This window comes from Hyaena hyaena, unplaced genomic scaffold (assembly GCF_003009895.1).
Source record: "Hyaena hyaena isolate Hyena2069 unplaced genomic scaffold, ASM300989v1 scaffold_455, whole genome shotgun sequence".
Taxonomy (NCBI): Eukaryota; Metazoa; Chordata; class Mammalia; order Carnivora; family Hyaenidae; genus Hyaena; species Hyaena hyaena.
Window position 1 is genome coordinate 906,791 of NW_024081089.1, and position 13,620 is coordinate 920,410.

General features: G+C 39.1%; 1 pseudogene; it reads left to right on the forward strand.

Moving 5' to 3' along the window:
• The first annotated feature begins 208 nt into the window (after nucleotides 1–208).
• LOC120246225 lies at nucleotides 209–374 on the forward strand (annotated as a pseudogene).
• Nucleotides 375–13,620: the final 13,246 nt, after the last annotated feature.

Here is a 13,620-nt window from a genome sequence, read left to right on the forward strand (position 1 = left end):
TCATCTCACAGAAATGATGACTAATATCCTAGGAGGAGATCTAGTGAGATAAACAGTATGATAGTGAACAGAAAGAGAGTTTCATTTACATGATGAATTTATAATAATATTGTTATCCACAATAATCCCTACCATATACTAAGTATCCTTTAAGTGTTAAAGACCAAGGGTAGTCATAAGCACATAACTTCATTTAAATGCTTTGATGATCGCTTCTCGGCCTTTTGGCTAAGATCAAGTGTAGTATCTGTTCTTATCAGTTTAAATGCTTTAGTGAGGGGCGCCTGGGTGGCTCAGGTCATGATCTTGCTTGCTGTGAGTTCCAGCCCCGCATCAGGCTCTGTGCTGACAGCTCAGAGCCTAGAGCATCCTTCAGATTCTGTGTCTCCCTCTCTCTCTCTTCCCCTCCCTTACTCATGCTCTGTCTCTTTCTCTCTTTCTCTCAAAAATAAATAAGCGTTAAAAAATTTTTTAATGCTTTGATGAGAGGAAGGAGTATTATCTCTATGTCATATAAGAAGAGTTTAAATGACTTGGCTAGGGAAAAAACATCTAGCAAGTGATGAAAATAGACTCAAGGGCAAGTTTGACCCTCTTTCCTTACTCTTTCTTGTTTCCTTTCATACCTTAGTGTCTTTCTGCAGAGACGAACAAAGTTAATGACCATAACTGGTGAAGTCAGAGGCTCTGGCTCCAGGCAAGTAAGCCTTGCACACCTCCTATGCTGCAGGGCCCATCAGCTCTCTGTGGGTTTTTCCAGAAAATACTCCATTCTTGCACATTCGTACATGAGGAGGAGGAGGGAGAGAAAGAACTCCCAAAAGATGTTTGGGAGGAGGGCATTCCCTGAAGGCATGGTCCTTGGTCACAAATGCCACTCTCTTCAGTCACAGTGGCCTCAGCCAGCTCTTGTGACAGTGTCTGGAGATGCTGAATTCTAGCTTGCAAAGGCTCTAGGTCACTGACAGGCTCACTGGGGGAACAGAGGGGCCCTGTCAAGGAGGAGGGGCTCCAGGAAGCAGCCTCCCTCCTGGACCATCACAGTGGGGAGTCATGTGGGCCCCTCTGGGCAGAGAGGAGACATCCCTTCTCCCCTCCCACAGGTCCAGGGTTGAGTGGCAGGGACAGCTCCAGACAGTTGGGTGTTCCTCTGGCTCAGGCTGCAAGCTGGAGGGCTTCTGCTCTTCTGTGCTCCTCTTCTCCTCCTCGTAGCTTTCTTTTCTTTTTTAATTAACATTTTTAATTTTTTTTTTTACCTTTGAGAGAGAGCGAGCGAGCAGGGGAGGAGCAGAGTGAGACATAAAAGCAGAAGCAGGCTCCATGCTCTGAGCTGTCAGCACACAGCCCCAACGAGGGGCTTGAACTTATGAACTGTGAGATCATGACCTGAACCCAAGTCTGACACTTAACTGACTGAGCCACCCAGGTGCCCCGTTCTCTTCCTGACTTTCACCTGAGTTTCCACCAGCCTCTTGGTGCCACCTTGGCAGGACTCCTGGATTCTCTGGGACATGGCACCCCAGGTGCTTTGGGCTGAGTGAACCACACAGCCAGCAGACCCTACTGCCCTGGCTCTGGGGTTTCCAGACGTTTCCAGGAGGACCCTGCCTGGAGGTTAAGTTGACTGCTCTCAAGGGGCAGCCTCCTCTGGACCTGTCTGCCCTGGAGGTCCCCAGGCGGCTGGCAGAAGGCTATTCGTCATCTTGGAGTGGTCTCTGTAGCCTGGAGGTCCCCACTGCCCTCCCTCCACCTAGAAGCCATCTGCCTGGCTAAGACTGTGTTCAGCCCACCGGACCCCAAGAGCCGTCCAGCCACTCAGCGCAGCCTCTCAGTGCCCACCCCCCGCAAGACACAATGTTTTCAATCAGATGATTGTGAACGTTCTAGGGCATGTGGTCAGCATAAATGAGTATATGGCAAGTAGCACGTGGGAGGACAAGACCCAAGATAGAAGAGACCAGTAGATAAAGAGAACATTCTAAGCTGATGGTCAGTCAGGTTTATGGGATAGATGGGAGGCAGGTTGACTTGAAATATCTTAACACCTTACAGCCCCCGAGTACTCTCCAGCCAGAGCTAAACCCAGCAAAATGTAATTTTTTTCTTAGAAGTCCTTAAAAATATTTTTCACATAACATTATCTGGACACATTTAAAGGGACAAAATATAATTCAGATAACTTGGGTTTACATGGCTTGAAACTCTAAACAAGACAAGGAGGGGTATGCTGACATTATATTGCTTTAAAATGATGAAATGCACGTTATACCAAACAAAGCTGTTTGAAAGCAACATAAGAATGCAATTTTCTACGAAGTTGCCTGAGATATGAAGTGATATGGAAAATGGATATCATATAACCTTATTCTGTTTATCAATATATAATTATGAAGTAATTTACAATAATGCAGTTATTGATTTAACTTCACCCACGTGCCTTCAGAGGATATTTATACTCTAGGAATGAAATTTAACTAAATTATTGGATGAAAATTGCCACAGAGGCATCCTAATTAGAAAACAGATGCTGATAAGCAGATCATGTTTTATCCTGGCACTCCCTTGATCCCAATATTGTTGCCTTCTTAATAGATGGATGTTGCCGTGGCTGAACAATTGGGAATAGCTCATATCAGTTCTGCTGAGGTGAGCCTCATGCTTCTGCATGTGGTAAATAGGAAAGCATTCTAGATTTCCCCTGAAATCCTCTGATATCTCACAAAATCCAAGAGGAATAGTGTTAACAGCTGGACTGCTATGTCGGAAATTAGAGAGATATATGTGTGGGTTTGCCTCATCAGTGGAGTCACCGCAAACTCGGTATTTTTTTAAGTTTATTTATTTATTTTTGAGAGGAGAGAAAGAGAGAGTGCGAGCAAGTGAGGGGCAAAAGGAAACAGAAAGAGAGAATCCCAAGCAGGCTCAGCACTGTCAGTACAGAGCCCTATGGGGGCGGGGGGTCCTGAACCTATGAACTATGAGATCATGACCTGAGCCAAAGCCAAGAGTCAGACACTTAAATGACTGAGCCACCAGGGCACCCCTCCCATTCAGTATTTGTAAACAAAAAAATAAAAATAAGGAAGATAGAAAGAAGGAAGGAAGGAAGGAAGGAAGGAAGGAAGGAAGGAAGGAAGGAAGGAAAAAAGGAAGGGAAATAGAGAGGAAAGGAGAGAAGGAAGGAGGGAGGAAGAGGGAGGGAGAGAGGAAGGTGGGAGGGAAGGAAAATGGGAGGGAAGGAAGAAAGGAGAAAAGGGAATAAGAAAAGAAAAGGAGGAAGGAAGGAACAAAGGATTACAGGAAAGGAAGCGAGAAGAAAAGAAACAAAGAAAATAAAACATTGACATTTCAAAGAAAACAAAACACATGATCTGGCATATGTTGTCCTATCTCACTTGGAATAATAACAATCAAATAAAGATAATACATGTATTTATTGGCTTATTACCAAGTTCTAGGACATCTTTATTATGTGGCAATTTATTTACTCTTTGAGGGAGGTATTTTTATCCCTCTTTTGCAGACGAGGTGACAGAGACTCAGAAGGATGAAAAGCATTAAGTCAGGATTTGAGTCCAGGCAGTCTGGCTGCAGATTCCATACCCTTAATCACCAAGCATTGGTGCCTCAGTTTACTTTTGAGTTTACTCAGAAACAAAAGCATAAATAGAGATAAAAGTAGAGGGCCACATTAGAAATTTGAGTGCAAATTTTACCTGACGTTTGAGGAAAAGAGTTGGCAGACAGTGCTAGAGATTTATAGCCCAACTGCTCTGTGCCCCTTGTGTCTTCAATATGCAAATATGTTACCATGTACCCAGCACAAAGCAGGCATACTAATTGACCTAGAGTGTAGAGATGTACCCATTGTGAAATAACCAAAATAATTTCTCTTTACAAATCGAGAATAATTATGCATTAAGTGTTTAACTCTGTAGTCCATGTAACAGATTCCAACAAGCAACCTAAAATGTAGGCTCATAAATGCAATAAGTTAAATTAGAAAAATAACCTCACTGAATCCCTAGGGTGCCAAACCAAACTTTAGTTCCAAGAATATTATTTCCAAAGAGTCCAGCCAAACAGCCTTCTGAATTTAATTTTGTTATTTTACTAAAATTATGTGGTCACATTTTTGTTGGGTCTGGGAAAGTCAGTTTTGTAAGATCAGATCAGACCTGTAGGAGACAGGAATTATCTTATGCTTCCAACCATGAAGAATACAACCAGGATGGGAGAGAAATAGCAGTTGTTATGATTAATAAATCCATGGGCTTTGAAATAGATGACTCAAGCAATTCAACTTGCTAAATTGGAGACTTTGGACATGTAACATAACCTTGTTAAGCCTCAGTTTACTATGTAAAATTGGATACCATAATAACGCTGTATAAAATTATGTGAGAAACAAGTAAGGACTTACATTTAGCAGAGCCTGGGTGGTTCAGTCAGTTAACCAGCCAAATCTTGATTTTGACTCAAATCATGATCTCATGGTTCATGAGTTTGAGCCTGCATCAGGCTCTGCACTGACAGTGTGGAGCCTGCTTGGGATTCTTTCTCTCTACCCCTTCCCCACTTGTTCTCTCTCTCTCTCTCTCTCTCTCTCTCTCTCTCTCTCTCTATCCATCTCTCAAAATCTCTCTCCCTCTCTCTCTCTCTCTCTCCCTGTCTCTCAAAATAAGTAAACTTAATTAAAAAGAACTTACATTTAAATTTTCAGGTGCTTGACCCCTAGGTACTGGATATATATTGTGCATCATTAGTTTTTCTTCAAATATAACACTCAAAGAGTTATTTCCCCTGGAACAATCCTTGATGGCAAAACGCAGTGAAGATTTCCAACTTGTTGCATCATTAAAACTTTGTAGAATTTTATGATGTAACAAAATGTTAGATGCTCTCTAGCGTAATTATGCACCCAACGTGAAATCCATATCTATTCTCATTCTGAAAGTCATCTGGGTTAAAGTGAGTTTACTAATAAATTTTAAATAATAATTTTTAATATTGCACCAAGTCTGTCCTATGCCATGCTTGATGCAATTTAAAAATCAGACACAGGGGCACCTGGGTGGCTCAGTCAGTTAAGCATCCAAGTCTCGATTTCAGCTCAGGTCATGATCTCACAGTTCATGTGCTTGAGCCCTGCATTGGGGTTCGTGGAATAGAGCCCAGTGTCAGGCTCGGTGCCAACAGCACAGAGCCTCCTTAGGATTCTCTCTCTCCCTTTTTCTCTGCTCCTCTCTTGTTTGTGACCATGTGTGCATGTGCACACACTCTCTCTCGAAATAAATAATTTTTTTAAAAAGTCAGTCAATGGATTTTCTAGATACCAACAATGAACAATCGGGAATTTTGAAATTAAAAGTAGAATGTCACTTACTTTAGCACCAGAAATATTAAATAATTAGGAATAAATTTTTAAAAATGTGTAACAGATCTATCTGAGGACAACTGCAAAATTCTGATGTAAAATAAGGATCAGAATTGTGTAGGCATTTTATGTTCATAGATAAGCAGATCCAGTATTAGAGTATCAGTCCCTCCCAACTTCATCTATGGATTCAATACAATCCCAACAAAATTCCAATTAGTTACTCTGGTAGTATGAGCAACTGCTTCTAAAGTTTATATGGAAAGTAAAAGCATTCAGAATAGCCAACACAATTTTGAAGATGAAATCAGAGGACTGACATTACCTGTCTTTAAAACTCACTGTAAGCTTACAGTAATCAAAGATACAAATAAAACAAAACAAACTGCAAAAACAGACAAATGAATTAATGGAACAGAGCAGAAGCCCAGAAATAAGCCCACACAAATATAGTCAAGGGATCTTTGATAAAAGAGCAAAGCTAATTCAATGGAGAAAGGGTAATCTTTTCAGCAAATGGTGGAAACACTGGACATCTGCATACAAAAAAATGACAATGTGGACACAAATCTTACATCCTTCCGAAAAAACTCAAAATGGGCCATACACTTATATATAAAATGCAATATTAAATTTCTAGAAGGTAATGTAGGACAAAATCAGGGTGACCTTGGAATTGTTGGTGAATTTTTTTAAATTTATTTTATTATGAAGTGAATTGCTGGTGAAATTTTAGATGCAACACCAAAATCAGGGCCTTTCAAAGAAAAGTTGGTCAGTTGGACTTCATTAAAATGAAAACTTTCTGCTCTGCAAACATCACTGTTAGGAGAATGAAAACATAATACAAAGAATGGGAGAAATATTTGAGAAACACATATTTGACAAATGACTGGTATCCAAAATATGTAAAGAATTTTGAAAACTCAACAACAAGAAGACACAAAATCCAATTTAAAAATGAACAAAAGATTTGAACAACTGTCTCACCAAAAATATAGAGATTGCAAATAAACATATGAAAAGGTGCTCAAAATTGTATGTCATTCAGGATCTGCAAATTCAAATGATGACATGCCACTCATAAAGGCTAAAAGTCCAAACACAGATAATTAAAAAAAACTACCACCAAAGATGTGGAATAAGAATGCTCATTTTTTTGCTGAAAAGGATGCAGAAGAGTATAGAAACTTTGAGAACAGTTTGCCTCTTTCTTACTAAGGTAAACATTGTCTTAGCATACAGCTCAGCAATTGTGCTATTAGTTAATTACCCAAATGCGTTGAAAACTATGTCCATACGAAACCTACACATGAATGTATGTTTGCACGTATAGGAGGATTAGGAGGAACTTAACTGAGGACCATGGGGGAGAAGAAAGGGGGAAATGGTGGGGGAAAGTGACAGAGACAACCATGAGAGACTCTTGAATGCTGAGAAACAAACTGAGGACTGATGGATGTGGGGGGGAGGGGGGAGATGGGCATGGAGGAGGGCACTTGTGGGGATGAACACTGGGTGTTATATGGAAACCAATTTGACAATAAACTATTTGTAAAAAAAAAAAAAAAATGGTGCTGAGACCCTAGATGACCACATGCAAAAGAATATCTCACATCATATACAAAAGTTAACTCAAAATGGCTCAAAGACCTAAAATAAGAGCTAAAATTATAAAGCTGTTAGAAGAAAACATAGAAGAAAAGCTTCATGACGTTGGATATGGCAGTGATTTCTTGGTTATGACACCAAAGCACAGGCAGTGAAGGGAAAAAAATAAATTGGACTTGCTCAAAGTTAAACTTTTGTGCTTCCAGGGACAATGTCAAGAGAGCAAAAAAGCAACCCACAGAATGGGAGAATATATTTGAAATGACATATCTGATAGGGGATTAAAAAAAAAAACTATGGAAATAAGAAAAGGATCAGTCATTGACAGGGACTCATTGGGAGGGAAGTAGGCAGGAATAATAGATAGAACACACAATTTTTAGAGCCGTGACGCTATTCTGTATTTTATTGTAATGGTGGATGGATGGCCTTATGCATTGCCAAGACCTACAAATATAATTAATATAATAAAAATAATATAATCAATATTAGTTCATTGGTTGTAACAAATAGACCACATGGATGCAAAATGCTAACAGTAATAGAGGAAATACTGCAAGGGAGAAGGGCTACACAGGAATTCTTCTGTACCACCTGCACACAGTTTTTTTTTTTTGAAATCTACAACTGTTCTAAAAAATAAAATCTATTCCCAAGCCACGGTGTAGATGCAACCCACAGAACTTAAGTGTGTACAAAGTGGTTAAGAAAACAGACTTGGGTTTGAATTCAGTGTCTCCCGTCACTAGCTGTGTGGCTTTCAGCATGTTGCTCAATATTTCTGAGACTGCTTCCTTATTGGTGGTTTGAGAATAACACTATCATGAGTATAGGGTCACTGTTATTGTTTAATAAAACATGTGCATATCACTCCACACCCGAAAAACAAACAACCCAGTGAAGAAATGGGCAGAAGATGTGAACAGACATTTCTCCAAAGAGGACATCCAGATGGCCAACAGACACACGAAACGATGCTCAGCATCCCTCCTCATCAGGGAAATACAAGTCAAAACCACACTGAGATACCACCTCACGCCAGTCAGAGTGGCTAAAATGAGCAAATCAGAGAACTCGAGATGCTGGCGAGGATGTGGAGAAACGGGCACCCTCCTACACTGTTGGTGGGAATGCAAACTGGTACAGCCCCTCTGGAAAACAGTGTGGAGGTTCCTCAGGAAACTAACAATAGAACTCCCCTATGACCCAGCAATAGCACTGCTAGGAATTTACCCAAGGGATACAGAAATGCTGAGGCATAGGAGCACATGTACCCCAATGTTCATAGCAGCACTCTCCACAATAGCTAAAACATGGAAAGAGCCTAAGTGTCCATCAACAGATGAATGGATCAAGAAGATGTGGTTTATCTATACCATGGAATACTACACGGCAATGAGAAAGAATGAAATCTAGCCATGTGTAGCAACATGGATGGACCTTGAGGGTGTTATGCTGAGCGAAATAAGTCAGGCAGAGAAGGACAAATATCATATGTTTGGACGTATAGGCGGATTAGGAAGAACTTAACTGAAGACCATGGGGAAGAAGAAGGGGGGAAATGGTGGGAGAAAGGGAGAGAGGCAAACCATGAGAGACTCTTGAATGCTGAGAAACAAACTGAGGACTGATGGATGTGGGGGGGAGGGGGGAGGTGGGCATGGAGGAGGGCACTTGTGGGGATGAGCACTGGGGGTTATATGGAAACCAATTTGGCAATAAACTATTTGTAAAATTAAAAAAATGAAATCATAAAATAAATAAATAAATAAATAAATAAACAGTAAAAAATTTTTAGAATAGTAAAGCTCAAAGATACGAAATTATTTGTGAAGATTATAAAATAATGTTGTTTTGCAGAGAACTTGTGTTATAGAGTACTGTATTAGGAATTTGTGGGAATAACGGGAAAAAAATCACATTTTCTTCCTTCAACTAAGACTGATTTTAAAAAGTGGTGATTTAAAAAGCAGAGAGAAGGATTTTTTCTATGTTGTTTCCTCTGCTCTCCATGATTTCTCTCATTTTACCCCCTCCACAGTAACAGTTAAGGACAGAAAGGATGACGGAAGTGACTAAGCAAAGAGGCCCTTTAAAATACTCTTATGGGATTGATTCACACTTTCCCAGCTCAGGGAAAGACCTCAAGTTGCTTCTTTTCAACTGCCCTCAAATGGGGGATGAGCAGGGAGACTTTCATTCCTGCACCTACCAGGTGTTCTAAGGCTCTACCTTGCACTTTATGGAATTATATGTATCTCGAGACAAAGAAATTATTGTTTTATGGGGTAATTTAAGATAATGGGTTTGACATCTATTTTATGGAATACATGTCAATCACTAAGCCAGTCTACAAACTGTGACTAGTATGAATAGAGATGGGTCTTAGAAAACTGATTCCTTTGTCATCTTAACTACCATCCCAAAATGTGAATAAATAATTGAGATTATTTGACCTCAAAACTCACCCAAGTTCATGGGCAAAACTGTCACTAGATACTTATCTCTGGGACTACAGTTGTAGGTAAACTAGAAGACTTTGTAATAGCTAAGATTCCTCTGGCCAATGTGCCTAGTTCTTTCTGATCTTTCTGCTCTGCTGAAATGTAATATCCTAGAGAGTATCTAGTAAAATTCATCTTCCCTTTCTCCACTCCTCAATACCACTCAGATATTTTCTATTGCTCCCCTTTACCAGCTTTCGTCATTTATACTTAACAAAATTTACACATATATAGTTACTTATTCATTTTGTTATTTGTTATCACTTTCTTTTCTTTTCATGAAAGTATTTATGAAAGTCTTTGATTTGTAAGTCATGTTTCTCTTAACATAACTTATTGTTATTGCTTTTTTACATTAAATTTGAAATGCTCTGAAAGTAAGGACCATGTTTATTTTATTCACCCAAATAGCCATAGATCCTTCCATGTTACCTGATATGAACTGGCATTCAAAAATATCTGCTTATTGATTAATTTAAGGAAGAAATGAACTTGAAAATGGTGTCATGCCCTGCGTTCTCATATTAGAGAACATATACACGTCTCAGCTTAGGGCTCAAATGACTTGAGGTATTAACTCCCCACTTATTCTAAGAAGCTGGTATACTCATTTCCTCTGCCTTCAGTTTGTCTGACAATTTTTTTTCCAGTTCACAAGTTACTATTGGCTGTTTACAAGTTACTGTGAATTTCAAAATAAAGTAAGCTTCCCACACATATTGGGGAAAACAAAACTTGGGTATAAATATAAATTCAGAAAAACATTCACCATTCAGTGTATTCTTTTCCTTGAATATTTCACTAATCAAATCCAGGATAAAACAAAGCTAAGATTATTTACCTATTAGGATCCATTTAGCCAACAGATGTGGTGGCACAGATAAGTTAGTAGAATAAAATATAATACATTTTGATGTAAAGGTTAGAGTGGCTGATATATGAATGTGACAAGACACCGTTATTGGAAATTGAGTTTCTTAAAATTAAAACAAAAAGGTTTGGGATATTAGAAATATTTGTAGTCAATAGTAAACAGATAAAAGTTTCATAATGACATATTAGTCAAGAATTTTCTTTTTCTAAATGACCGATGCATCATGTAGTGAAAAAAAAAAGTAGTGTTTTATGATTAACTGTTGCAGGAACATTTTATCTGAAATCATTTGCTCTTATTTAATATAGAAACCCCTCTGATACTATAAGGGGAAGCTGACAAAGGGGGAGAGTTTTGAAAGATTATTTTTAATATTTGGCATAATAGTCTGTAATGGTTCCTATGGCTCTGGTAACTCAACAATTGAATAAAAAAGCAAAAGTAAAGTTGAATCCCGTCATTTTACCTTAATGACAATTAACATGTATGGAATGCTTTATATCGGTGCTTTCATTTGACCCTGAGTTTATCTTTGGAAATTCTCCCAGTTGTTTTTCAGGTTACTGAAATACCATAGTTATTATTTTGGATGAACATCTCCTAATTTTTATTAAAATAAAACCTCCTGAGATATCATGCTTTAGCATTCCACCAGAAAATAAGTTTGTGGAAAGGAAGGGCATGGAGAATGAATGTCAGAAGCAGTTGCGATCAGTATAAAACTCTGAGCATGACTCAGAGATAGAAATCAGTGTGCTCTTCTCATGTATATTAAGGAAATAGAATTGATGGTAACCATATGGAATGAATTGGGAAAAAGATTTTAAAAATCACTGATAATTAGTAGTACAATAATAAACAGTCTGTACAGCATATTAGACTGCTAATATTGGTAGTATTGGACTACGAGATCCAATTTCAGGAATAAAACAACTTAAGTGTTTTTGTCAAACCCTTTCACTAATTGAAATTTAAAAAACGATCAATAAAATATTTAGAAAATGTGTGGTCGGATGGGATGTTCCAGACTAATTCTCCCCTAGTTCCTCTCCTCTAAATACCACCACATACTCTAGAAGTAATGCAATAGGTGATCATAACAGGACTCTAGAAGGTAGGAAGAAGGGGGACTGACTAGGGATCTCAGGACTTGAGGACAGATACCAAATTGAGTTCCTGGATTTTCTCCTTTTCCCCCAAACACAGTACACTGGACTGAAGAGAGGTGTAGGTTTCACCTACAAGGTTAAACAGAAAAAAGGCAGATAAAAAAAGCAAACCACTAAAGCCTGGTCTTTCTGGCCAAAGTGCTGGGTAAGGGACAGCCCAGCAGAGACCATGAGGTCCACCCTACCCAACACCACTGTCAGCAGGGCCCGCCCGGGAACTCATTCTTAGTCTGCCTTGTAGACACTCGGCAGAAGCATCCAGGATGTTCACACCACACCTTGTGCACTAGTAGGCCTGATGGGCCACAGTGTTAGCATCAGCAGAGTGTCTGCCCTGTCCCCAGGCCAGTAGAGACACAATCTACCTTACTAGCAGGGACTAAAGCCCACTGTTTCCTGAACCTCCCACCCAATGGCACTGGAAAAGAGGTGGAATTTGCAGAAATCAGTCAAAAATCTCAGCAGAGCTGTAAGAACAAGGGACCAGAAAAGCTTGGCAAAATCTCTCAAACCTGAATTGTCATTGAAACTATAGCAGATAAAATAATCTAGGACCTACATGCTAAACCTACATAGAGTTATGGCTGACTGAAAAAGAAGATTTAAATAAGACGAAAAGTCTCCTAATAGTGTATCCAAAATGTCCAAGATATGTGCAAAAAAGAAAACAAATCACTCATTACCCTAAGAATTACATAAAACACAACTTGAATGACAAAAGGCAAGATGGCAATGCCATTATGATATGAATATGTGTTGGAATTATCTGGCACTATTTTAAAGCAGCTGTCATATAGATACTCAACAAATAATTTAAAATTCTTTTTAAAAAATAAAAAAATAGAAACTCTTAAGTAAATAATAGACATTACGAAAATGAACCAAATTGAATTTTATAAGTGGATAATAGAAAAACTGTAATACCATCTTTCTGGATGGACTTGAGATTTGAGTGGAGATGACAGTGGCTGGAATCAGTAAAATTGAGAACAAATGGACACTTTGTGCAATCTAAACAACAGAAAGAATAGACTAAAAAAATGAATGATACTAGCAACAAAAAGAAGAGGATCTCCAGGAGTCATAGGACAAAAACAAAACAAAACAAAAAAACAAAAACAACAAACAAACAAAGGAAACTAATATTTGTGTCAGCAGAGTCCCAGAATGAGAGTAAAAAGACCAGAGGCTGAAATGTATTTATTTATTTATTTATTTTAAATATTTTTTAATTTATTTCTAGGAGAGAGAGAGACAGCGTGAGCCAGAGGAGGGTCAGAGAGAGAGGGAGACACAGACTCTGAAACAGGCTCCAGGCTCTGAGCTGGCAGTCGGCACAGAGCCTGACGGGGTCTCGAACCCACGAACCGCGAGATCATGACCTAAGCGAAAGTCAGACGCTTAACCGACTAAGCCACCCAGGCGCCCCGAGGCTGAAATGTATTTAAAAAGTGGCTGAAACTTCCCAAATTTAGTGAAAGGCAATCCTACAGATTCAAGAAGTTGAGTGCACCTCCAAATAGGATAAATCGAGGAGGGGGGAACCTCATACCAAGATTCAGCATAATTAAACTTTATTCAAACTGAAAACTAAACAGCCAGATAGAAATGACACATTGCTTACAGGAAAACATCTGTTCAAGAAAACAGTGAATTTCTCATCTGAAACTACAGAAGCCAGAAGGAAGTGTCAAAATATCATTCAAGTGGTGAAAGAAAAGAATTGTCAACCCAAAATCCAACATCCAGTGAAACTCCTTCAGAAATGCAGGGAATTGAAGACATTCTCAGATAAAAAGAAATGAATGGAATTTGTCACCAGCAGATCAACCCTTAATGAATAGCTAGAAAAGGCTCTCAAAACAGAGAGTAATAACAGAGGCCTGAACATCAGAATGAGTAAAAATAAGCGTAGGGGTGCCTGGGAGGCTCTGTTGGTTAAGCAACTGACTTTAGCTCAGGTCATGATCTTCTGATTCTTGAGTTCGAGCTCAGTATCAGGCTTTGTGCTGACATCTTAGAGCCTGCTTCAGATTCTGTGTCTCCCTCTCTCTCCACTTGCGCTCTGTCTCTGTCTCAAAAATA